This window comes from Macaca nemestrina, chromosome 11 (assembly GCF_043159975.1).
Source record: "Macaca nemestrina isolate mMacNem1 chromosome 11, mMacNem.hap1, whole genome shotgun sequence".
Taxonomy (NCBI): Eukaryota; Metazoa; Chordata; class Mammalia; order Primates; family Cercopithecidae; genus Macaca; species Macaca nemestrina.
Genome location: NC_092135.1, coordinates 137,591,413 through 137,618,746, shown reverse-complemented (window position 1 = coordinate 137,618,746; position 27,334 = coordinate 137,591,413). Strand labels below are relative to the sequence as shown.

General features: G+C 51.6%; 1 long non-coding RNA gene across 2 annotated transcripts in view; it reads right to left on the bottom strand.

Annotated features, from left to right (window-relative positions):
* Positions 1-14,762: 14,762 nt before the first annotated feature.
* LOC139357271 (uncharacterized) overlaps positions 14,763-27,334 on the bottom strand; it is a 66,642-nt gene continuing 54,070 nt past the window's right edge. For both annotated transcript variants that reach the window (XR_011610205.1, XR_011610206.1), the window contains exons 3-4: positions 15,370-15,469; positions 14,763-15,207 (exon numbers count right to left, since the gene is read on the bottom strand). This is a non-coding gene — a long non-coding RNA (uncharacterized lncRNA). The remainder of the gene's footprint in view (positions 15,208-15,369; positions 15,470-27,334) is intronic.

Here is a 27,334-nt window from a genome sequence, read left to right as displayed (position 1 = left end):
GGGAGGTCTGGAAGGCTGGAGGGCTCCTGTGAAGCTTGGGAAAGAGGGTTTTGGGTCCTCAGCTGCCTCTCCCCCACCCAGCATGCATCCACAGTCAGCAGGGGAGGAAAGCAGAGACGCAAGACACGAGAGAGAGGAAGGGCTCTAGTTGCAGATCTGCACGGCTGCAGCAAATGCTGTTGTCCCATCTGAACCCGCTGGGCTTGTCCCCACTCCACACCCGACAAGATCCTCGCATTCGCCTCCTGGCACCAATCCTCACGCAGGGATTTCTATCCTGCCACACCTTCTTGTGGGCAGGGTGATGGTCCTGGAAAGATGTGCACGTCCTCATCCCCGCAGCCTGCTAATATGTGACCTCACAACGCAGAGGGACTGTGCAGACGTGATTGAGTTAGCGATTCTGAGGTGGGGGGTTATCCTGGACTAGCCAGGTGGGCTCAATGCCATCAAAGGGCTCTTATAAGGGAGAAGGAGAGGCAGGAGGGTCACAGCAGTAAAAAGAGGTGTGACCATAGAGGCAGAGGCGAGAGAGACGTGAAGGTGCTGCTCTGTTGTCTTTGAAGATGGGGGAGGGAGCCACCAGCCAAGGAACGTGGGCACCTCTGGAAGCTGGAAAAGCCAGAAAACCAACTTTCCCCTAGAGCCTCCTGAGGAACCAGCCCTGCTGATGACTTGATGTTAGCTCAGCAGGGCCCATTTCTCTCAGGGGTGCTCAGTTCGTAACAGAAGGAAGACACACCTTGCTTGCAACCGCAACCGGCTGGGCCCAGCTGCCCTGCACCGAGTGCTCTTCCTCCGAGGCAGGTTCTGCCCACCTCTCAGACCTGACTCAGACCCACCTTCACCTCATCTTCCTGTGAGGTCTGAATCATCAGACAAGCCACAGAAAGCACGTTCCCTCTTGCCTCTCCACGCTCAGACTGAAAGTGCCCAGTGAGGTTAGCAGGTGCAGGAGTAGTGGGGAGGTAGAGCCATGCTGTCGCCCTTGACGGCTTGTCGTTGGGTAAAGTGACTTTCAAAGAAAACAACGGCAGTGTGTCTCTGTATGTTCAGGAAGCCTGAAACATAACCCAGAGTACAGCCCGTGGCCATGAGACGGCCTGAGAGCTCATGGAAGCCATACGTGGCCTGGACCATCTGACCACAGGAGGAGATTGAAGCGGGAAAGTGGGGCTCTGCCTCACTTCCCTTCCTTTTTCCTCCAGGGAAAAATATTCAGAAACCAGGTGGGCTTTCTTGCTAAAAGCTCTTGATCTCAAAACAATCTTCAACTTTAGGATTCATTTCTCACAAGTTTGAATGTCACATCCCTACCATGACAGGAACGGCACAACACTGAGATGCAGAATCACGTGCCCCACCCCCGACACCTATATGGGACTTATGTCTCACAGGGGAATGACACCTCGGATGGGACTGACGTACAACGGGCCAGGCATTTTACATGGGACTGATATGTTACGTGGGACAGACATATGCTTGAAGGCAGACCCCAGACCAGATGGTCCTCGGATATAGGGTTCTGTGGTCATGCCCTGCCCTGAAATCTTTCTCTAGTATATTAGCAGGGACACTTCTCACCTCTCAGGTCCTGTGTGCTATGCAGTTTATCCTGTCAAAGCAGTGAGCCTCTAAATGGCATGGGTTTGAATGAGCCTTGGGCTGGAGAACTGGGGAAGTAACTTGAGGTAGCTGAGCAGGTGACAGTGGTGACTCTGACATGTAATACACGTTTGATTTTGTGATAAGAGTATAATCTTCCTTTGGCACCAATAAGGGGTTGGTTCCAAGACACCTCCAAACCCCCGCAGATACCAAAATCCTGGGATGCTCAAGTCCCTGATAGAAAATGGCATAGGATTTGCAGGGAACCTACTCACATCCTCCCGTGTACCCTAAACCATCTTTAGATTCTCTAGATTACTTATAATACCTAACACAATGGAAATACTATGTAAACAGTTCTTATATTGTATTGGCTTTCTTATATGTATTGTTTTTATTGCTTTTTTTATTGTTTTTTTTTCCCCCAATATTTTTGGTCCATGGCTGAATCCACAGATGCAGAGCCCACAGATATGAAAGGCCAACTGTATCTGGGATACTTCAATAACAAAGCACAATCCCACTTCTCCAGGGACATATTACTTGGAATGGGGCTTAGAAAACTATGGCCAGGTGCCTGTTATTGTAAATAAAGTTTTATTGGCACACAGTCACACCATCCGTTCAGCTGTGGTCTGAGGCTGCTTTTGTCCTGCAACCGAAAAGCCTGGTGCAGATGCCATTGATTTCCCGGGGGTGTCAGCTTCCCTGGTTCAGGTGCACAGCCCCTGTGCCTTTAGCTTCAGTGCAGTCACAAAGGGTATCTCAGTGAAGGGTCTTCACCTGCTGCTTTAGGTGAGGGTCCCCATCAGTTGAGCCTGAATCACGGTCCTTGAGCAGAAGATTCATGGAGGGAGGACTCCCGGGAGAAACTCAGACAGGTGGCAATGGGAAGAGGTTGGGCAAAGACGCAGGTCCAGGGTACACCCAACCCAGCCGGAACCCATGGGATCTCCACAGTGTGAATTTCACCACAGTTTGTCCTGCTCAGGGGCAAGGAGGCTGGGTAGTTAAACCCCACGTTGGTCAGAGGGTCAGCAGCTGGCTACGGGCACCATCAGGGTGGGAGGTGGAGAGTGTAACTGCTCAGCACCCCCGACAGCCCCTCATGGCCGTGGCCAAGGGCAGACGACACTCGCAACAGAGGGCAGGTGGGCACACTGGCCACGAAGTGGGTCTGAACACAATAGGCAGCATCTGCCATGCCTGTGGCCCAAGGGCTCCTTTGGCGATCGGGAAGCCCCTGAAATTGTTGGCAGATGGATTTTCTTTTACCACTTTCGTCAGAGCCTTAAAATCAGGCTTAGAACCCCAATCCTAGTGGGGGTCACACAGGTTGCTCCCACCCACCATCCTCCCCAATAGGGCCACACTTTGAGGAAGGAATTGTTCATGTGTCAGGACAGTGAGCGCAGCTAGTGGCCCCCACGGAGCAGGGAGGGCGGCACCTGGACATGTCCAGGCAGAGGTGGAGACTGGACGGGGATCAATCCTGGGAGAGAGGGAGATGGGCTCTGCCCAAACCTTAGATCCAACTCAGAAGGCTGCAGTGTGCAGGATCACGAAGGCCATGGGGCCAGGGGAGCCAAGGAGGCAGGGCTGGTTCTGGAGGGTGCTTCTGAGAGGCTGGGTCATGGGTGGGAAAGCTGCCGGCTTTTGTCACATGTGGCTCTTTGAAGTCCCCGTGCAGAGAAGTTTCCGTGGAAGGCTAGGGGTGGGACAGAAGCCACAGGGAGCAGGGGCTGGATGCAGAATTCAGGGTGGGGGCATGGAGCTGGGGAGGAGTCCTAGCTGGAGGGTGACATGGAGCAGGCATTGTCCCCGGGAGGTAGGCATCGCTGTGTCTGTCTGAGGGTGGGGGCTAACCCCGTAAACAAGAGATGAGATGATTGCCAGCGCCATGCTCTCGGGAAAGGGAAAGAGAGGCCTGGGCTCCGGAGGGCAGATGGTGGCCTCGGTGACTGCCACACTCCTTCCAGGTGACAGGAGGGAAGGAGGCGGGCAGGCCTGCAGATCGGGGAGAGGAGAAATGGAGGGGCTTCTGGAAGCTTCCATTTCCTCAGAGAAAGAGCAGGGGAGCACCTCTGAACCTGAGGGAGGGGAAAGTGTGAGAGGAGGAGGAGGCTACAGGAGACACCCCACAGGGAGCTATGAGCCTAGGGCAGGCGGCCCGCTGAGGCTTACAGCCAGGAGTCTAAACAACTCCAGAGAAGGGGAAGAGGTGGCTTCTCCTGGGGCTGGGGTTTCATTGGGAGTTGAAAATGGGAGGAAGAAATGGGCCAAGAAGTGGAAGAGCTTGCCAGGAGGTGGCTGTCTCTGGGCCAAATGGTCGCAACTGGAGAAAGATGGTGGCCGAGGCAGGAAGTGGAGGCAGGAAGTGGAGGCAGGAAGAGGTGCAGAAGAATGGAAGTAGCTGTGGGCCCGCCAGGAACAGCCCCAACCATGCACAGGTGCTCTCACTTGGTGCCAGCACCTCCCCTGTGCCCACACGACACCAGACCCGGTGGTATCATGGTCAATGGGTGCTCTTATAGGAGGGAGTAGGGGAGAGCTGAGGAAGCTGACACCCCCAGAAACTGAGTCTCAGAGAAGGGCATCGTGGGAATCCCCCCTCACTGCTGTGATGTCATCCACACCTGCTTTCACGAGACACCATCCACTGTCATCCTCACAGCCTCTGCTGAGCCACCACGATTCCACAAAAGGCTGTACAGCCACCCATTGCAAGACCAACCTCCCCAGCCTTGCGGGAGGGGCCAGTGTAGCATCCTGGCCACTCAGGAATGGTCCTGAGCCCTAGCCCTGCAGGAGGAGGAGGGGGTCCCCAGGCCCAGAGTCGGATGACAGCACCTGGCACAGTCAAACATCCTGCATGGCGGCAAGAAGCCGCCAACTACCACTAGCTCTGTGCTGATTAGTAATGATGTGTTTAATGAAATTTCAAGGTTCATTACGGAATGTGGATTAATTAAATTGAGAGGGAAGATAATGAAAAATATTCCCATTGGATACATAAAAGAGCAGGCCTGCTGTGGTGGGAGGAGGGGGTTGAAATGTATGGACCTGGCAGAACTCTCCAAGTCTGCCCCCTGGAAAATGAGCCAAGTCTTTCTGCTGCGTCCTCTAAGCAAAGACGGTGGCTTGAGTCCACGTGGGAGCCCAGTGGGGCCTCTGAGTCTCACTTGTGATTTGGGAAGAGTCATACTGGCTCCCTGCTGGGCTCAGCATCACATTCAAAGTCACTGGTTCATGTCCTCCCAGGACCTTGGAGTTAGCCAAGCACTCATGAATCCCTCTGTGTACTTTCTTTACCAAGGGTTCTGGAAGGAAAGGAATGAAAACATACACATCAGATTCATCCAGATGCACCAATCTCAGCAGCCAGGCAGCAGCAGGAGGAGGCACAGCGGTGCCTGACGGCTCTGAAGGTTTTGCCTGGTCCAGGAATCCTGGAAGTTTTCCCAGAGTCCTCTGGGCATGCTGGCAAAATCTGCTTCAAACTTCCTGATGAGCCAGTTGGAGCATGAAGGATCTGGTTGAGTCTTAAAAGTCTTAATACTGAGACTTAAATTCCAGTGTCTGCTTGAGTTAGGATTGTGGGTTCCTGAGCACCCTCGAATGAAGAACAGTCATGGTCGTCCCGCATGTCCGCAAGCCCACCTCTCCCTGCCTTCTGTGCCTTCCCCAACCCAATTCCCAGCAGAACCCTATCTGTAAGGGTTATTGTGCCCGTTTCATGGAAACACACAGTCGGCAAGCAGCTGCTACACCCACCACAGATAAATCTCATAAACAGAACACTGAGTGAAAACCACTGGAGTTAAGAGAATACGCAATGTGTGATGCCATTCACCCAAAGCTGGTCCAACTGTTCAAAGGCAAAATCATGGTTATTTTTGAGGGTGTAGGGGGAGGTGGGAACTGAAAAGGGCACGAAAGACTCTTCTGGGCTCCTAGCAATGATCTGGTTCTTGATGTAGGTGGTGGCTGCACAGAGGCTGCATCATGTCAGAGATTTCCCTTGCCATATGAGCACTTTCTCATACTTCAATTAGAAGCATCTGTTCTAAAAATGACTAAGTATTGTGTTCACAAAGTTGTCCTGCAAGTGGCATATCCATTTCACTACTCATCCTTCTCAATTTATCCAAAACAAAAAGCTTTCAAGTATAATAAAATAAATGTATTTTTACTAAAAATGGGTAGAAGTGTTTTAAAAATGTATTCAGATTGAGAATAAGCAGCTTCCCTCAGTCCTGGAGCTAGGGCTGAAGTGGGTCTCGAACCCAGGTCTCTAATGGCACAGCAGGGCCTTTTTTTATCCCTTCACACAAGAGTGAAGCCCTCCTTTCCTAAAATTGGACCAAGGGCACAGGTGGCAAAGGTTGGATCCTCATTCACAGAGCTATTTTGACAGAGGTGTTTCCTGCTGCTCATGAGGGCCTTGGAGTAGTAATGGAAATTATTAACTGATGTGCCCCGAGAGAGTCAATGGTAAGGCTGGAAATACTCCTCAATTCTTGACTTCTCGCTGTTGTGCTGACCGAGTTGATTTCCAACACACCCAATTGTCTCTACATTTTCCTTCCTCCTACTAAATCAGCAGAATTTACCAGGAGGTATGAAGGAGATTAAAGTCCTTTTCCTAGGCAGCAATGATTCATGCCAGTCAACACGCATTCACCAGAGATAAACATCTCATCCAATTCGTATTCCACACCCCAACCCGCTGTGCGTAAGAGAAAATGACAGTCAGTTTCTGGGAAAGAAAATTACTTTACATGATTTCAAACAACTCAAGCTTTTCCTTTTCTATCTTCATTGTATTCATGGAAGTCTTCAAGAAGGACAAAAATGTTGAACACTCTGGGTTCAGCTTATAGGATTTCACCAATTTCCTTTCAATCTAATGCTCTTGCCTAAAACCACATTCAAGATACGGGTCTGGACCAGTCTGCTTCTTCATGCTGAAGGGACTGAAAAACCCAGAAAGTGGACACATGGGGAGTCAAAATCAAAGGGGGCCCAGAAACCACCCAGGAGACGACTTCCTTCGAGTAGGTTGGAACAAGAGCTCTGAAAGTCTCCGAGAATTGTTCCTGGTCAGTGATGGTATTAAAGGCAGGGCCAGGACTTATACTTGGACCTCAGGAATTCTCATATGGTCAGTGCCTGAGCTGGTCTGCAAGAGACTGGGCACCAGAAACCAAAATCAGGGCAGGGCCTGCAAGAGAACAGATGAACTTACTAAGGAGTGAGAAATTCAGCCCAGCACCCTGGGGAGTGGAGAGGGGTCCCCGCTGTGTGGAAAAGCCAGATTACAATCTTTTCTTTAGATAACTCTTACCCTGAACATGTTTGCAAGGGTGGCAGAGACCAGTACCCAGTGGTCTCTCTGCTGGCCTGTCAAGCACAGACAGGGAATTCCAGGGAGAAAGGAATCCATCCCTTCTTTCAAGTTTTTATGGAGCCCTTAGATAATCCTCAGGGTGACAGTCATTGGACAGTTACTTCTCTCATCTATTCAACCAGTCCCATGGCTCTTTGTACCAAGTCACATGTTCTGAGTTCTAGACTCTTTAATAGAAACTGCAAGATTTTGCCACCAGAAGTCCCATCACTAGAGAAACAGTAAAGGAAGCTGTTTAGGAAAAAGGAAAATAATTCTAGAACACAGATTCTTAGTGGCAAGAAAAAGTGATGCAAAAAGAATAAAAATATAGATAAATCTAAATAAACATTGACATGAGAATTACATTACAATAGAACTTAACTGGGTAAAGGACAGAAATAAAACATGGAACATCAATAAGATTATTGGCAATATGATTAAGTAAAAAATATTCTCAGCTCCTCAAATTGTTCAGGAAGGCTGTAGGTCTTTCAATTAAGTTTAGATCCTGAGTTAAGTTTCTATGCTAAAATTCTAAGGGTCACCATCGGAGGGATAAACATAGACTGTGGTTTTGTCTAATTCTGAAACACAGAGGACAGAATATGGATTTTAAATATATAATCAATTCAAAATAAGGCAGAAAAAGATGAAATTTTTAGAACAAAAAGAAATCACAAAATAAGATGGAAAAAATAATTTTAAATGTATCAGCAATCACAAAAAATATAAATGGGCAAAATTTAGCAGATAACCAAACTGTCAGATTCAATGTTTTAACTTCAATCCAACTTTATGCTGTTTAGAGATGTTTAAAACTTACGTGAATAAAAAGTTGTAAAACATGAGTCAGACAAATATTATATGTATATATTATATATGTATATAAAAACATATTAGTATTTTAGCCTTCAAATTTATTTTTCCATATATTTGAAGGGTAAAATATTATGAGAAATAAACAAAGTCACTACCAAAGAATAGCAAAAGCTTAGTTCACCAGGAAGACATAAAAATTCTAAACAAAATAAACCGAATAATATGACTTTAAGATCTGTAAGACTGGGACCAGTAGAATTCAAAGAAAATATAAGATAAATCCACCATCATAGTAAATTTCCATATATCTCTTTCAGTAATTGAAAAGGTAAACACAGAATTAATAACAGTGTAAAAAATCTGAATAATGCAAGCTAGATTTAATGAAAATATATAGAATCCTACACTCAACAGTTAGAAAATATACATTCTTCCCAAGTACATATGCAACATGTATAAGAATGTTTACCAAGGACAAGATCAAATTTTCACAAATTTTAAAAAATCAGTTTAAAGTAGACTACTTTTTCTTACCATAAATCCAAAAAATGTTAGAAATCTATAGTGAATTTAATTTGGAAATTTAAAACCACATTTCTAAATAAATACCCCAGGTGTCATGAATTCTACTTTAATGACATTTTTAGAATTTTTAAATTATCAGAACTGAAAAATGATGAAAACGCTATAGCATATCACAAATTTGATGGATGGTATCTCAAAACTTATAGATGCAGGTCAAGCTGAGACTTCAGGAAAATGTATAGCTTTCAAGTGCAAGAAGGGCTGATATTGGAGAGCTACATCTCCATACTACAGGCGAAAAAGCAGGAGCCTTCCTTCCAAAGGTCAAGAACAGGACAGGCACACGGCCCCCACCTCCATGCAACCCTGTTCCAGAGGCCCTCGTATCACGCCAGTGACGTTCTCAAACCCTGTGCCATGATCTCTTGCGTGTTCCAACACTTAATGTGATCATCTCCTTAACTAAAGTGAAAGCAACTCAACGTTATAAACCATAGCTTATTGTTCTTCACCTCTTTTTGCCTCTCTTTCCTCATCTATAAAACTGGGGTAAAATACTACCTACCCAGTGAGAGGAAGGAAGGCAGCCACCCACATAACCCGCTCACTGACACCTCACCTGGCACCAGCCAACTCACTGAGCCTCACCTGTTATTCTCCTTTCCTGCTGCCCGTCACAGGGATCAGTGTGCACTTCTCAGAATCAGAGCTCTTACAAAGAGACTCCAAGGGACCCGGTGGCTCATCCAGTCTGGCCTTGTTTACCTTTAAACATTGACATTAAACATAAACAAGGAGTAAACTGCCACTAAACTGGGGAGTATGGTCAGAAAAGAATAAGCCAAGGTTCCTCCCCAGGGAGGCCAACAGTTGAATAAAGAATATATTTTTTTAAAAAACTATTATATTGAAACTGTAGTGAGATATAGCTATACACCTATCAGAATGGCTAAAATAAAAATTAGTGGGCCAGGCACAAAGGTTCGCATCTGTAATCCCAGCACTTTGGGAGGCCGAGGCGGGTGGATCACTTGAGGTCAGGAGTTCAAGACCAGCTAGCTGACTTGGTGAAACCCTGTCTCTACTAAAAAAACAAAAATTTGTCGGGCATGGTGGTGCATGCCTGTAGTCCCAGCTACTAAGGATGCTGAGGCAGGAGAATCGCTTGAACCTGGGAGGCAGAGGTTACAGTGAGCAGAGATTGCGCCACTGCATTCCAGCCTGGGGGACAGAGTGAGACTCTGTCTCAACAGAAAAAAAAAAAAAAAAGAAAAGAAAAATGAGTGACAACAGGAAATGCTGGTGCGGCCTCAGAGACAGGGGCACCCACTCAGACGGGGCTGGTGGGAACATTAAGAGGTGTGGCCACTCTGAAATAGAGTGCGTCATTTTCTCACCAAACTAAGCACGCCCTTACCAATGACCCAGCAGTGGTACTCCCAGGCATTTACCCCCGATAAATGGAGACTCACATTCACACCGAATCCGGCACGCCAGCGTTCACAGCATCTTTATCTGCAATAGCCAAAAACTGGAAACCACCTAAATGTCCTGCAACAGGTCAGTGGTTAAATGGTGGTACATCCATACCATGGGATTCCACTCCACAACTTGAATGGATCTCCCGAGAATTGTGCTGAATGAGAAAAGCCAAGTTCAAAAGGGACACCTGGCATGAGTCCCCTGACATCACATTCTTGAAATGACAAAGTGATGGCGCTGGAGAAGGGGTTAGCAGTCACGGGGCATGAGGGAAACAAGGAGGTGGTCGTGGTTATAAAGGGCAGCACCAGCATCCGCAATGGACGGACAGTTCTGTGCCTTCGCCGTGGGGCCAGCAACCCGCAGATGGACGGACACTTCTGTGCCTTTGCCGTGGTGCTGGACACCCAAACCTACATGAGGGGGAAAGTGCCACAGAAATAAACACACACACACAGGTGAGTGCGTGTGACACTGGTGACATCCGAACTGTGTGTGTGGATGGTACTGAGGTCAAGTTCGTGGCTATGATTTTGTCCTGTGGTTACCTAAGACAGTACCTCTGGGGAAACAAAGTGAAAGGCACCCTGATCACTCTGTAGCATTTCTTCAGCTGCATGTGAATCCACAGTTATCTCCAATTTAAAAAACAAAATTAAGGATAATGTGAATTCATTGACAGATTTACATAGAGTCCTACTTACCAGGCACCGAGTTATGCAGGCTGTATGTGTTTATTGAAGCTGCTGTAACAGATCACCACAAACTTGGTGGCTTAAAGCAGTGAGGATGTACTATCTCACCATCCCGCAGGCTGGAAGCTGCAGACAAGGCCATAATCCCTCCAGGCCTCTAGGGGAGAATCTGAGCCCACATCACTCCGATCTCTGCCTCCCTGGTCACATGGCCCCCTCTTTTGTGCCTTCTCTTCTCTGTATTCTCAAATCTCCCTCTGCTTTTCTGCAAGGACAGTTTTCATTGGATTTGGGGCTCCCCTGGCTAATCCAGGATGATCTCCTTGTCTCAAGATCCTTAATGTAATTACATCTGCAAAGATCCTTCTCCGAAGAAAACCACATTCACAGGTTCTGAAGATGAGGATGTAGACAGAAATGGGGGTGCAGGGGGACTATTTGATCCATTGTATGGATGAAGCCATCAGCACCCCCGGATTTCAGGACCCTACTCCATCACCAGCTAACATTATACAAAGAAATTTGGGCGACCTTGGAGAGAATTCCAGCCTCCCCACCACCCAGCCCACGTGGACCTTGTCAAGTTCTCAGGGAGAGGCTGCGGGGCCTGGGCTCACTTCTGCTGAATGAGAGGTCCTCCCTCTAGACCCTTCAGGAAGACCCCCCCAAAGTGTGCCTGGGGGTCTCCCTACCCAGGCTACAGGAGCCGGCACGTAAAAATAACCTGGTCTCAGGATGGGGATTTGTTTGATAACCTGAGGCAGTGGAGGATCATCACGAAGGAACCCTCTGCTCCCCAAAGATCCCCGTAGCTTCTCTCCAGGGTTTCCAAGACTTGGAAGGCTCTGGAAGGGCTGTTTACACTGGAACTAAAAGCCAACAAGGAAACGGTAACCATTTGGAAGAGTTTGAGTTTTTCATGTCTCCAGGAAGAGTTAATTACAACTTGGTGGCTGATGGCTGCTGACTTTGCAAGTTTCTGAGCAAATCAGAGATTGGGCAGTGGGAGTTGATTGGGGACAGGCGGTCTCTCTGCATCAGACTTCTGTGGAGCTCAGTAGGCCCAGACACTAACAAGGCACTGCCACTGCCGCTGGGTGACCTGGCACCAGTTGCTTACCACGGGCAGCGAGGGCTGCTCTGTGAGCTCCTCCTGCTCTGAGCCAGCGGTCAGGCCTGCAATATGCCTCTGCCGTGCCACCCTGCTCTGCACCTGTGCCACGGATTCCTGATTGCTCTGGAAAATGCCACTCATCTGCCCTAGCATGGCAGACAACAGGCTCCAGAATCATCCTGCCTAGTTTCAAATTCTCACTCCACCCCTCATCATCTGTACAATCCTGGACAAGTCACCCAACTGTCTGAGTGTTGGTTCCCACATCTGCAGAATGGGCATGATCACAAAACTTGCCACCTTAGGTGCTGTTAGATTAGAGAAGATGGAGCATTATGCAATTAAAATAACATCTGGCACACAGGACACCCTCGGTAGGTATAGTGATAATAACGGTGGTGATGATGATGATGTCATCACTTGGGGCTTTGACTCAAATAATTCTCTTTTGGTCCTTCCAGTGCCTACTCCTTGTTCATCTCTGACCCACTGTCTGATTTCCCGCTCTGAACAAGAGAACACACAAGACTACGCCATTCAAAACAAGCAAGGGGGCCAGGCGCATTGGCTCACACACCTGTGATCCCAGCACTTTGGGAGGCTGAGGCAGGCAGATCACCTGAGGTCAGGAGTTTGAGACCAGCCTGGCCAACGCAGTGAAACCTCATCTCTATTAAAAATACAAAAGTTAGCTGAGTGTGATGGCTCACGCTTGTATTTGGGAGGCTGAGGCAGGAGAATTGCTCAAACCTGGAAGGTGGAGTTTGCAGTGAGCCGAGATCGTGCCACCTCACTCCAGCTTGGGCCACAGAGCAAGACTCCATCTCAAAAACAAAAACAAAAAAAATTAAAATTAAAACTAAAAAAACAAAGGAAAAATAAAAACACAAGCAAGAGGCCAGGTAAGCAGAGCCAGGTCAGCCGAGCGTGAAGCAGTGGCAATGCCCCTTCCTTTGCTGCTGCAGCCTGGTGGAGCATCAATGCCATCCCAGCTCAGCTGCGGGTGCCACAACTAACACCTGGAATTTGAGACCTTCGAGGAGAGTTTGGTGGTCCCATACAGCCTTCTGCAAAGATAAGCTGACCTCGCCCATCTCCACATTTCTTTCTCAATAGAAACCTCCTGGTCATGTCCACTGAGATTTGTCCCTGTACCCTGATGTTAGCAGGCTCATGGTGTCCCCCAAGTCCAGAGCCTAGGGTCAAGAGGAGAGAGGTCAGAAGCCGAGTCTTGCAGGTGGGGTCCATGGTGCGGGCAGGCAGGCTCCATTGTGGAGGCAGTTGGGCTCTGGCTTCTTTGCAGAGGCAGGGGTTCCATGGAGGAGGCAGACCAGTTCCATTGTGGATCTGGCCACCATTCATGTTCATCTGATGCTCAAGATCATGTGGGAGCTTTGAGAAGGCTTTAACACATGTACTTTTGAGGATTCTTTCAAAAAGGGAAGACTAGAGGCAGGAAAAGCCTGGGGCAACCTGGTAGTGAAAGACAGAAATCAAGTCAGTGTCATCACAGAAGGCTACATGTTCTGAAAACCTCTCTAACCTCATGTATCCTCCATTCCTGCAACCAACACACAGGGGCACCTACCGGGAGGGACAGGGGCTCAGGTCTAAGGAGAACACACAGGGGCACCTACTGGGAGGGACAGGGGCTCAGGTCTAAGGAGAACACACAGGGGCACCTGCCGGGAGGGACAGGGGCTCAGGTCTAAGGAGAACACACAACGTGGGCCGGGAGGGACAGGGGCTCAGGTCTAAGGAGAACACACAGGGGCACCTACTGGGAGGGACAGGGGCTCAGGTCTAAGGAGAACACACAGGGGCACCTACTGGGAGGGACAGGGGCTCAGGTCTAAGGAGAACACACAGGGGCACCTACTGGGAGGGACAGGGGCTCAGGTATAAGGAGAACACACAACGTGGGCCGGGAGGGACAGGGGCTCAGGTCTAAGGAGAACACACAGGGGCACCTACTGGGAGGGACAGGGGCTCAGGTCTAAGGAGAACACACAACGTGGGCCGGGAGGGACAGGGGCTCAGGTCTAAGGAGAACACACAACGTGGGCCGGGAGGGACAGGGGCTCAGGTCTAAGGAGAACACACAACGTGGGCCGGGAGGGACAGGGGCTCAGGTCTAAGGAGAACACACAACGTGGGCCGGGAGGGACAGGGGCTCAGGTCTAAGGAGAACACACAGGGGCAACTACTGGGAGGGACAGGGGCTCAGGTCTAAGGAGAACGCAAGAGGTGGGGTCCTGCACACTTGGAGGCAGAGTCTGTTGAGCTGGGCGGAGGGTGGACAGGGGAACCAGGATCCCGTGCAGGGTCCTGGAGTGCCCAGCTTGCTGAGGCAGGGCAGGGACCACTGTGCCCAGGAGGGGCTTCTCCAGATGCCCACCCCCTCTCCCTCTCCCACCACCTGCACCAGAGTCCCAGGGGCTCAGCCCAGACCACAGGCTCCCCAGGCAGAATCTGAACATCTGCCTTTCAAAAGGCAGCCCCAAGGTGTGGCCTTGGTGAGGGGATCAGGAAGAGCCTTGCCCAAGTACCTCTCAGTCTGAGGAGGAAAGATCCTGGAGACGGAAGGGGCCGACAATCCAGGAAAGGCGGTGTGTGGAAAGGCACCCGACACAGCTGGGCAGGGCGGTTTGCTGTTAATAACTACAAGAGGGCGGGCTTTGTCCAGCCCCCAACTCTCCAGGGCCTAAGGCACAGCTTGGCACTCAGTAGTGCTTGGTAGGTATTTGTTGAATGAATGAATGACCGCACGAGAGGCTCCTGTTTAGAGAGTTCTGAAGGGGATGCCTGAGTCACTCTTGCTGGATAAATAGGCATTTTCCAGGTTGGGGCAGGGAAAAGTGTTGCAGGCAGAAGGACAGCATATGCAAACCACCAGTGTGAGACAGCACAGAGCGTGGAAGGACAGGGGTGTGTGCAAACCGCCAGCGTGAGAGAGTACAGAGCGTGGAAGGACAGGGGTGTGTGCAAACCGCCAGCGTGAGAGAGTACAGAGCGTGGAAGGACAGGGGTGTGGAGCCCCCTGAGGAGGGAGGCAGAGCGGGTGAGGAGGTAAAGAGGCAAGCACGGGAGGCTCAGAGTTGTGGACAGAAGGTGGGTCTCAGCAGCATGGGGAGTGGACAGGAGGGGCTTCCCCAGGCCACCAGGGCCATTTAGGAGACCCTCAAGGACAAGATTCCATATGAGGCCAAGAAGTTCTGACCTAGAGATGCAGGGGAAGGGCTTGTTGGGAGGGGAGGCAGGAAGGGGAGCTGCGGCCTGGTGGCCAGTCAGGGTAGGGGCAGCGTGAAAGGGTCACTCTGGGCAAGCTAGGGGAGAAGCCACCCTCCTCCCTGCCTGAGGATCCCCACTTCCCCTTCCTCTGACCTGTTGGCCTTGGGCCTCAGCTCCGGGTCAGGAGCTGTGTGGTCACTTCAGGCAGGGCCAGGGCTTTTGGTGGAATAAGACCCAGGTGAGAGGTCTCGCCAATCTGGAGGTTTCCATTCAGTCAGTCATTCAGTCCATCTGGCCACATATTTATAGAGCACCTGCTATTTCCCGGGTCTCATGCTGGCCTGTGGGGTCAGGAAGAGAAGCCCGCCTGCTTGCTGCCCTTGGTGGAGGGCAGGCCTGATGTCACAGCCCCAACCCCGGGGCTCCTTTCTGACCCACTGTGCTGATGCAGCCCAGGGTGGATCCTAACATGGGACAGAAAAGGGGCCTCATGGTGCACAAACCTGCACACGGCTCCAGGTGAGACCAGAGGTGGGCGAAAGGCTGTCATCGGGCACCACAGCATGGGTCCACAGGGGAAGGACGGTTTAGGGGTGAGCACGGCTGGCAAATAAGAGGAAGGGGGAAAGGCTCTGAGACTTAATTTGTCTATTTGGGATTCAGAATGATTCTCATGTGATGTGTAAGGCAGCTGTGCTCCGGTGACTACTGCCATGTAACAGCCAGCCTGGAAGCCAAAGGCTTGACAGCCACAGCATCTCTTTTGTTTATCATGTAGGTAGAGCTTGGCAGGTGCAGACACGCCTGTTCCACACAGCATCAGATGAGTGGCTTGACTGGAGACTGCAGGACTCCTTCCAAAGCAGCCCAGGCACGGGGCAGGGCAGCGGGTGCAGCTGCACCAGCCAGAGCTGAGGGCTGGGGCCTCATTTCCGCCCCACGCGGAAGCTCTGCATGGGCTGCTTGGGCTCCCTTCCAACATGGCAGCTGGGTTCCAGAGCAAGGGCCCCCAGAGACAGGAAACGGAAGCTGCTGTTTCTACAGTCTGGGCCAGGCTGCCACAGCACCCACCATGTTTTATTGATCAAGCAGTCACAGGGCCCACACTCAGTAGGAGGAAATTTGGACCCCACTTCTCCATAGTAGAAGTTTCAAAGAAGTTTGAGACTGTTTTAAAACCATCACATGAATAAAAACACATCTTTTGATTGTGACTCTGGGAAAATCAGTTGACCTTTCTGTACCACACTTTGTAATCATTTTAGAAAACAATCGAATTAATCATAGCTAATACTTCCATATACTGAGCTTGGTTCAGTTCTCACATTACACTTTTGATTAACACTTGTCATGCCCATAGCAATTCTATGAAGCAACTACATTTCACATTTGGGGAAACTGAGGTCAGAGGTGTGAAGTGACTTCCCTGGGATCACCTGGCTAACAAGAGCAGGTGTGGGATTGGAGCCCAAGCAGCTGACTGCAGAATCAAGCCTGCCTCTGCTCCCCAGGCTGCTTCTCCACCCTGAGCTGAGCAGCTCAGGGACTGCTGCCCAGGTCACTGACTGGCCACCTGGTTAAATGGAAGAATGAGGCAGTGAACCAATTGACTAATTCCTTCCATCGTGACTGTGAACCTCCCCAAAGGTGAGCTAGAAACCACGAAGAGCTTCACCCAGTGGACTCTGCACACAGAGGGCAGCAGAGACACAGGCCTGCAGCACCCACAGTACACCAGGTTTATGGCACCACACACAGGGAAGGGGTAGGGTGCACCCAGAGGGGCTCAGGGACAGTTTCCTGGAAGAAGGAATGACTCAGTCAGACACTGAAAGATGAGTGGGATTGGGCTGGATTGTGGGGGAAGAAAAGGATGTGTTTTAGAGAGAGAGAAGCTGTGTGCAGAGGCTGGGAGGAGAGAACTCATGGCTAATTCAGGGAGCTGACAGCAACTCCCTGAGGGCAGAGAGAGCAGGAGCAAGCAGGACCAGAGCAAAGACTGTTCTAGCGTCCTCCTCTTTGTCAGGCTCCTCAAAGCTCACACCCAGGGTTCCTGCAATCCCACATTCATGATCGTTCGGTATCTGGGCAAGAGGCAGGGACTTGCCTGGGTCCTGAAGCTGCTGAGGATATGGACCACCTCACATGCCTTGCCTGGCCCCACCCAGGTCTCCCACAAAACCATTTTCAGTGTTTAAAAATGATCTATAGTATGTAGAAGCAATAATCAATTCTTCTGCACCCCAGATTATTCGAGCAACTCCTAGGTACACAAAGACTTAACATAAGGCAGTAGATGGTTCAAGAAGTGCTGGGGAGGTGAGATCACATCGCAGCACATGATGTGACCTGGTGCTGCCCGGGGAAGCCTGGGAAGGTGTGGGGAGACTTGAGCAACATTTTGCAGAGCAGGGAGAATTGAGCCAGGGCGGGAAAGATGCAGGTGAGCATCCCAGGTGGGACAGGGGAAGAATGCTCCAGGCTGCGCACAGCATGTGCTAAGGCACTGGGGCTGGAACACAGTGCCAGCTTCCAGATCCTGAGGCACCCAGGCCTGACCCTGAGATGAAGAAGCAGAGTGAGGGAAATTGTCACTCCTCCACAGATGGAAGGCTGCTCAGCCAGCACGCACTCTCTGCTCCTGATCCCTGGATTCATGCCAGACCACTTTTCCTGGGGTCTCCCCTGTGCTCGAGACCGAAGAGAAAAAGGAGCACTGCTCTCCACACACAGTCATGCCATGACTCCCTCCTGGAAGGAGGCCTGTCCTGGGGAAGAGTTCTTCCTGTCAGGGCCAGCTCTTGTTCCACAGAAAGAACCCCATGCCACCCCACCCACAAGGACACACCTGGACACCTGGGCCACCCAGCTTCACCTCAAGCTTGAGTGCATTGCACTTTCCTGTCTGGGCCCAATTTCCCCATCTGTGAAACCAGACAATGGAACTAGACAAGGGATTCCCAAGTAGCCTCCCAGAGGTGTCTCCAGGGCAGGGAGAGAGGAGGGAGCTGCGGGCCTAGGTGGGTGAAACCCTGGGAGCCCCTCCCTGAGTTGCCAGCCCAGTCCCTCCCTGATCTGCTTTATATGCCAGGGTTCTTCTGCACAGGGTCTCATCTGGGGAAGAGGCATGCACGTGCACACACATATACACACACACATATGCCGGTGAACACACACACATGCACACACACACGAGGTTCTGGTGCTAAGTAAAAAGAAGATGCTGTGAAAGGCTTTGGTGGGAGGCTTTGGATAGGATAATCCCCAGAGGTCCCTCTGACCCCTGACTCAAGCTTCCTCCAACCAGCAAGTCACAGCACTGCCTAAAATGCAAGGAGAGGCCACAGTGGGTTGGAAAGGTCAGCAGGAAATGCATACTTCAGGGAACACACTTCCTCTAGGGACCTCTGATGGAAGAGCTGCAGTGAGGCCGGGAGTTGGGACTTCACAGCTTGGGGAGAGAGATGGTATCCCGACCACAGCCTCACCCAGGGGCGCAGGGCCAGGACCTCGGCCACACGCAGTCATACAAGCTAGCGGCTCGGGCTTGCGTACAGGGTGCAAAAAGCCAGGCTGTCTCTGGCCTTTGACGTGCAGCGCCCAGCTGTTGCCTGGCAACGGCAGATGCTTCCTGCCAAAGATGGGAGAGATGGAATCAGATGGGGCATTTGGTTTTTTTCTGGGTAATCAAACCAGTTTAAAAGTTGTCAGTGTTGCCTGGTTACAAGGACAGCTCTGAGCCCCAGATGCCCCAAAGCTGCACCCAGGAACTCTGGGTCTCCTCAGGAACTTAAGGAAAGAATCAGGTGCAAGGCACAGTGTGCAGGGGGCAGAGAAGGGACCTGGAGCCCCTGCCCACCTCCCAGCCAGCACTGACTTGAAGGGACTCAGTCTCCTCTGTAGGTAAGTAGGGGACAAGCACCTGACCTGCCACCTTCTATGTATCCAATGAGGCGATTCTGAGCCATAAGGTGCTGCAGGGCCAGAGACACCTGTTCACAGTGGCTCCATGCCTTACTCACCCCTTCACAGGGAACACCTACAGGGAGCCTCCCAACACCTGTCCAGCAGGAGACATGAGCACCACCAAGATGTTTATAAACAGGATTGTGCTGTTTTCCCCACAACTTGTTTCATTCCATTATCAGCACATCACGTGGTCACTCCAAGTCAGTAATGCATAGAACTTGGCTTATAGTAGTTCTGTGGTGTTGTGCAGTACACACATACACACATTTGTTTTTATGCTTTGTCATTCCACACATGCTGGGGTTTTTTCCCCCGCCCAGTGGTGCACTGACCAACTCTGCCTGCACTGCCTTTCTGCAGCCTGGGGAATTTTCTTTGATTATGTCTTTGACTTTTGTTTCTGTTCTCTTAATATTAACAGATGAAATCTTTGGATACTTTCCATCTGCCAGGAACTGTTCTAAGCTCCTTACCAGCTGTCCTTTTATTTACTCCTCACAAGCAGCATAAAAAAACAGCTATTGTCCCTTTTCACAGATGATACACATGCGGCACAGAGAGGTTGGGTGATTTGTTTGAAGTCACACAGCATCGAGCAACAGAACCCAGGCAGGAATCCACCAATCCTACCCTCAGGCAGGATGCTACACTGCTGTATGCTGAAGAGCGTGGCTGAGCTCCACACTGCCCTCATTCTCTGCCCCTAGCTGACACCTCCTCCTCCTCCACTTTCCCCTCGGATTACACTTTTGGAGTACCTCCACCGTGGATTTTCCCATCCTTGATCCTCCTTTTTAGCCTCAATGTCGTCTTTCACTCCTCTCTTTTGTGTTTATTTCCAAGTCCAGTTGGTGTCCCAGTCAGGGTTCCCCTGTGAGCCTTTCTGCTCTGCAATGCCAGCCTCTTCACCCCACGGCCGGGAGCACTCTGCTGGGTGCGCCCACATTTAAGCAGCAATGCCCGGCTGCCTCACTCCTGGACCCCAACTGCATCAGGGTCCTGGCTGCCATAACAATGATCACTAACAGAGGTGGGGGCTTAAAACACAGACATGTCTTCTCTCACAATTCTGAAGGTGACGTGCAAAATGCAGGCTCCTTCCTGAGGCTCTGCAGAGGGTTCTTCTGCCTCTTCCAGCTTCTGGCGGCTCCAGGCGTTCCTCGGCGTGTGGCTGCATCAGGTCCATCTCCGCCTCTACACAGCCTGCTCTCCTCTTCTTACGAGGGCAGCAGGCATTGAATTTAGGACCCACCTAACCTGAAGATGATCTCCTCTCAAGATCCTTCACTAATTATATCTGTAAAGAGCCTATTTCCAAGAAAGACCTTGGGGTCTAAGGTCGTTACGAGGCTTTGGGTGCAGATATACATTGCGGTCACTATCTAATTCCCAACAGCACCCATCTCTCATTCTTCTGAGCAGTTTCTGGGAGATGCCGACTCGGGCTGGATTTGGGAAGGTGGGAGGAAGTGAGGGTGTGGGAGGGAGGAGGGGGCATCTCTGCAGGTGACAGGTGCCACCGCCCTCCTCAGGAACACAATGACCTCCATAAGAAGGCAGGAGAGGCAGGTAGCACAGACCTGGCTGGGCCACCAGGAAGCCACCTGGCTCTTCTGGCCCACCCATCTGTGTCCCTTAGAATCAAGTCTGAATTGAAAATGGTGAGAAGGAGGGAAAACGCTCCCCAGTGACTTCTTTTACTTCACAGAAAGATGCCACAAGAAAGGATTTGGAATGAGACCCCACAGGGCTACTTTCTATGGCTGTGGCCCTCCCAAAGGCCCTGGCTGTGAAATGCACTATCTCCATTTTAATGGGGACCACGCTGTTTTCCAGCTAAAGGGAGACAACCGGGCCAAGGGCTCCAGTTCCCACGGCAATCTCTCTTAACCACCCAGGAGCTTCAGGAAGGCTCTTAGCTGCCTGCACACCCCAAAGCACTCACGTTGGATGTGAAGTCTGCCGGTCCTGCCTGCACAGACCTGCACAGTCCAGGCTGGCCCCCTCAGACCCACATCCCATTCCTCAGACGTCTTTGGGGAGTTCCCTGAGCAAGCATCCCATGAGCTCAGCCCTTCATGGGGTGAGGCATCCAAGACCTGGCAGTCACAAGCCCTGTGCATGATGGCGGCAGTTACCAGATGCGATGCACCCTGCTAAGCGAGGCCATGTGTATGGCATTGCCCAGCGTTGCCCCTCATGGGGCTGGAAGCAGAGGCCAGGACTCTGGGAGGAAACTGTCTCCTCCCACGTTGCCTCCACCAGCAGGGAAACCGACTGAGCTCCTACGGAGCCTGACCTGATTTGGGCAGTCAGGGTCCCATAGGGTACCTGACCACACCTGAGCATCTCCACAAGCTGGGCTGGATGGGGAGAACAGGGATGGCACACCCTCGTAACACTACACCCTCGTGATGGCATGCCCTCCTGATGGTGCACCAGGGTACCAGGGCCTCCAGCCTGGGAGAGAGCGAATCTCAGTGGCCTGAAGCTGCCCAGTGTGCGGGTTCCTTCCAGCAGCCCCAGGACACACAGCACCTTCATGACCCCACCCCATATCCTCCTGTCTTGGTGTCTGCCTCCTGGGGTCCCTGAGTGGCCCACGCAGCACAGGATGTGAGTACAGGGAGGGGCAGGGACAGGAAACAGTGACGCAGTTTGCCTTCTGACCTTTGGAGTTGGGGGATGAACTCCAAAGAGCTTGGGGGCCCTGGTCCAAGCTGGTGTCGGGGAGGGACAACGAGGCCCCTCCGATGGATACAGTCACCACAAGGAAGGAGAGAGGTCACCTTGGCTGGTGGCCACTGAGGCAGGGCTGCCAGAGCTGGTCAAGCCCAATCCTGACCCAGTCCTGTGGGCACTAGCCTGTGCCTCTGGCTTGAACCCAAAGAGGAGGAACCTGGGGCCGAGGGACGGGTGGATGCCAGACCCCACGCTCCACGGCAGGCTCATTTTTTGGAAGCGCCCGTGGGCACCAGGGAGTGGGGAGCAGGTGCCACCCAAATGCTGCTGCTTTTTGTGTCTCTGGCCCCCCAATTCCAGAAGGCTGAGTGCCTCATGGTGGGTGTTACTGACCCGGCCCATCTCCTTGTGCAATCCTCCCACAGACCCTGTCCTGGAGAGGCTGAGGGTGAACGGTCACACCTGGAGCCCTTTCTAGCACTGGAGAGGCTGAGGGTGAACGGTCACACCTGGAGCCCTTTCTGACACTGGAGAGGCTGAGGGTGAACCGTCACACCTGGAGCCCTTTCTGACACTGGAGAGGCTGAGGGTGAACGGTCACACCTGGAGCCCTTTCCGGCACCGATGCTTTCACTGAGCCCCAGCTGCTTCTCCTCCTGCCTCAAGGACAAGCCCCTTGTACCAACTGATCTCATCCCCGGCCTCTCCCACTCAGACTGGGACTCTCACGAATTCACATGCACATGCACATGCGGGAGAAAAGGAGAAAGATGCGGTGTGCGGAGAGAGCTTACAGCCGCACGGTGCAGACACGACGCCCCTGTGCAAGTGCCTGATCCCTCTCTCCTCTGACCACTTCCGGTGGGTTATTTCAGTGAATCTTCCAGGCACCCCGAAATGGGTCATCTCGTCCCCTCTGACAGATGAGCAGGCTGAGGCTAGAGGCTGAGCAGAGTGCCCAGTGTCCCTCGGCTCATGAGTGGGGGCACCCACAGCTATCGTCATCCAGAACCATCCTTCCGGGAAAGGTCCACGTGCACCTGGATCTCCGCAGCTCTCGGGCAGATGGGCACGCCTCTTCTCCTCCTACCCAGGAAGAAACTACAGCTCAGAAAGTTGCTGCGGGGGCCCCCGGGCTACTGGAGCCTTCTGACCTCTAGTCCAGTGCTCTTCCCACCAATCACGGGCAGAGTTTGAAGGGCCCCCTCTGTATTTGCTCCCAGGGTCCAAGAGGACAGGTTTTTCTCCTTCTTTTTGGATCCAGCATTTCTGGTAACCAATAGTGTTTGAACTGCCCTTCTCATCCCCACCAGGATAGAAAAGTTCCACCTGAGAGGAGGGAGAGGAGCACGAAATAGAAGTATTAGGCACTAGAACGAACACTGGCTGATGAAGTAATCTGGACAATTAAACGCCCATGACATGAGTTTACCTACACAGCAAACCTTCACATGTACCCCCAAACCTAAAATTAAAGTGAAAAAAAGCATACAAAAAGACGCTCAGCATCATTACTTAGAGGTAAATTCAAATTGCCACCTCCTTCTCACACATCCGTCAATCTGGCTAAAGTTTTAAAATCACTGAATGCGCAGTATTGGTGAGGACAGGCAGGAATGGCGGCATTCATGCATTGCTGGTGGGAACAGCAACTGGTAAGATCGCTTTGGAAGACTTTGTGTAATAAACACGGGTAAACATAGCGTACCCATGACATGGACCAGCATGTCCATAGCAGACTTATTCATCACAGCCTCAAATCAGGAACAACTCAGATGGCCATCGTCAAGAAAATGTATAAAATAACTATAATATCTTTATACAGTGTCAGGCATAAAGATGAAAGAGAAAAAAATCACTGCCACAGGTAACAAGGACAAATCCCATAGACATGAAGTCTAACAAAAGATGCCAGACCAGCTGGGCATGGTGGCTCACACCTGGAATCCCAGCACTTTGGGAGGCCGAGGCAGGTGGATCACCTGAGGTCAGGAGTTTGAGACCATCCTGGCCAATATGGTGAAACCTCATCTCTACTAAAAATGTAAAAATTAGCCAGGCTTGGTGGCGGGCACCTATAATCCCAGCTACTTGGGAGACTGAGGCAGGAGAATCGCTTGAACCCAGGAGGCAGAGGTTTCAGTGAGCCGAGATCACACCACTGCACTCCAGCCTGGGCAACAGAGCGAGACAAAATAATAAATAAATAAATAAAGCCAGACCTAAAAGACTGCATGGCATGTGATTCCATTTATATGAAGTCCCAGAAGAAGCAAAGCTCATACACTACAAGTGAAGGTTGACAGGAGAGAGATTGTCTTGGAAGGGACACAAGAAATCTCGGGTGATACGGGAAATGTTCTGTATGTTGATCTCGGTGGTGCTTGTAGTTTTTAGAAAAGGTGATAACCTTTGTAAAATTTCATCAGGTCACACCTTTCATATCTGTGCACGTCACTCTACATATGTTACATACCATTACAAAATAATGCCAGGCACCGTGGCTCATGCCTGTAACTCCAGATTTTGGGAAGCTGAGACAGGAGGATTGCTTGATCCCAGGAATTCGAGACCAGCCCGGGCAACATGACAAGACCCTGTCTCTACAAAATTTAAAAATTAGACAGGTGTGGTGACATGCACCTGTGGTCCCAGCTACATGGGAGGCTGAGGTAGGAGGATCGCTTGAGCCCAGGAGGTTGAGGCTACAGTGAGCCATGTTCATGCCACTGCACTCAAGCCTGGGCAACAGAGTGAGATCCTGTCTCAAAAATAAATAAATTTAAAAAGAAAGAAAGAAAGACAAATTATACCTAGATCTGGGCAGAATTTGAACGTCTGAATTTCCATTTGAACCACTTCAGTTTCAATGAAACCAAGTAATTAGGGGGGTGAGGTAGGGGGTAGGTTGCTGGTTTCTCACACTTAAAAGATACAGAAAGTGTCTTACCGGGTTTAGAATTTTCCAATTTAACAAGCTCGGAGTTTGTGACTCACACTTTTCATGAAATAACTTTGAAACCCTGTGATCACATGATTTTACAAAATATTAAACCTTCTTGGCTATAAAAAGATTTTGGACATTCTACAGGTCTCAGTAAACAGCCTTGCTAATTTAAGCAGAAATTAATTGCACGTGGCTGGAGGAGACACCAGCTAATTCTCTCTGGGCTGTAAACCCTGGACTGAGTCAGAGGAATGACGCAATCAGGGCTGGGAGTGGGCAGGGGGTTATTCGCAGGGCCGCCTTATTCCACACGGGCCTCCATGCCCCTAACACAGGTCCAGCCTCATTCTGCTTCTGGAAAAGGAGAAGAATGGTTTGGGGTCAGGCAGACAGGGCTGAAACACCCACCCCCACCACCACCACGTCCACGGCATCCCTGCTGCCTGCTCTGTGACCTCGGGCAGCTCCTCTGATCCCTGCACCCCGGGACTCAGTGTCTGCACCCACCAGTTGGGGCGGTGGTGAGATGGAGGGTCAGCCCTCAAGAGACCCTGTCAGCTGACCCCATCACACCTGGATTTTCCATTCCCGCCCCTGCACAGTTTAAATCAGCACAACAGAATTACGTGTTGTCTGGGCCATTCCACAGCGATCCACTGAAGTCAATTGCCCGTAGCAGCAGACAAATTCGAGAAGGTGGCCCCCAGGCCCGCTGGTCCTACCCCTCCCCACCACACCCTCGTGGCCCTGGCGGGTTCCAGCTGGCTGGGTCCGTGGTCAGCAATGCTGTGGGCCATGCGATGCACCCCCTCGTGGGCCCCCACGCTGACATGTGGCCAATGGTGACAAGTCACGTGTCACACGTCACCATCCAAAGGCAGTGGCACTCATTCACGTGTCTCACAAATGTTTGTGGGTTTCTCCCAGATCCCAGGCAGTGCCAGGGAGTCAAGGGATGTGGTTCCTGCCCTCCAGGAGCTGACAGGTTGGTGCGGCAGACAGACACGAAGCAGACAGTGCATCACGCAGCCATCAGTGAGCCTGTGTGGGCCGTGATGGGGGCTGCACCGGGGCCTGGCCTTCATGAGCGTGCATCAGGGAAGGAGGTGTAACAGAGGATATTAGGGTGACTGGGCTCGGCCTGGGAAGGCAGGAAGCTGCTGTACATCGGCTCATGGCCGGGAGGGGCCTCGAGGAGCTGGAAGACCAGCCAGTGAGGCCACTGCAGCAAGTGAGGCACAGGCTGGAGAAGGGGTAGACCTCACAGGCCCCCGAGACAAGCCAGGTTTGGTGTTATAGCCCAAGGCAGCTGGATGCCAGGCTCCTTATCACACCCTTTGTCCCAGTTGGAACTTCAGCTCTGTCTGCAGTAGCTGTGTGCTGACTGGGCTGTAGGGAAGCCTTTGCCAAACTGGGTTCCACGGAGCACTAGCCCACAAATTGCCTCTTGACAAAAGTTTTCACAGCAAAACTGCTACATGAAATCTGCAAGCTCCAGCTCTTCTGCAAGAGCAGCTGTGTACGTTGGCCCTTCAGAGGCACTGAGAAGTCCTGCAGTGGGGAAATCGCACACAGCCCTTTGTGAACTGCCCCTCCCATGATCACATGCTCCTAGGAGCCCTCGCTGGCCCCAGCCCTGTTTCTCAGCTGTCCAGGGACACGTACTCTCTACACAGCCACAGAAAGGAGCAAAGATTATCCAACCATGGTGTATCCTGGTTTGAGGTGGTGCAGGGGCCCAGTATTTATTCCTACCCATCCCAGTTGTGACTTTTGAGAGCGATCAACCCACTGGCTTTACTTTGAGGCGGCTCTCATGGGCAGACTAGAATTTCAACTCCCGAAGCAGGAGTGTGAGCCAGCGTTTCCCTCTGAAAACTTCAGTGGACAGAAAAATGTTACGGGAGAACACCCAAGACAGCACGCTTTGGTCAACTCAGAAATGTTCTGGGGTCACCCATTCTTGCCCCCATGTCTTCTAATCACTGGGGACCCTGAGCCAGAGGGCATGGGAGTCACTCCTTACTGCTCATCTGTGCCGCAGGCATGCACCCCCACCTCTCAGACCCAGACCCTCTTGGCCCAAACAGCCTCTTCATCTGCCCCACATGCCAGGCATGGGATTTGCGTCTGACTTAGGAAGGAAGGCGACATCAACATGATCTCAGGAACGTGTGACATGTGGCAACTTCACGGTGCTGGAGGCGGCAGTGGTCAGGAGCCAAGAGACAGGTGGGGAGGGGAAATGCTGTAGGGAGGTGGCGGATTCTGGAACACAGGGGCCTGTCACAGGAAGAGAGGGAATGGGTCCCAAGATGCAGGGACAACCACGTCTGGGGCGCCAGGCCTGAGTGCACTGGGCCCAGCCTCATTCTGTAACTGCTGCCACCCAAACACAGCAGGCCTTGCACACCTCGCGCCAGCTCTGCACTGGACAGGCAACTGTTCCCTCCCTGCACCCAAGCCACAGCGCGGCACCTGGCTCTTGGCTCCCAGGACAACGCAACACACCCTGCAGGGTCCCTGTGGACGGACGTCCCTGCTGAGGGCTGGGCGGGGAAGAAAGGACTCAACGTTAAATCTGCACGCTCTGAGAAAAGAAAAGAGGGCGGGCGGGCGGGCAAGCAGGTGGGCGGCCACTTAGGCCGTTTGAAGCAAACACATGTGTACTTCTCAGGGCTACCCCACCCTCCCAAGACCGTCCCCAGGCCTGGACCCACGGGCTGTCCTCGGGGCCCCACAGGCTGCTCTTGCTGCTGGTTCTCCCGGGACAACTCCATCCGTGTGCCCTTTTCACTGTCAGGAGAGCGCTGGGCTGGTCCTCCCACCCTCCACGGTCCACAGCTCACAAGGAACTGGGTCTCTGCTCC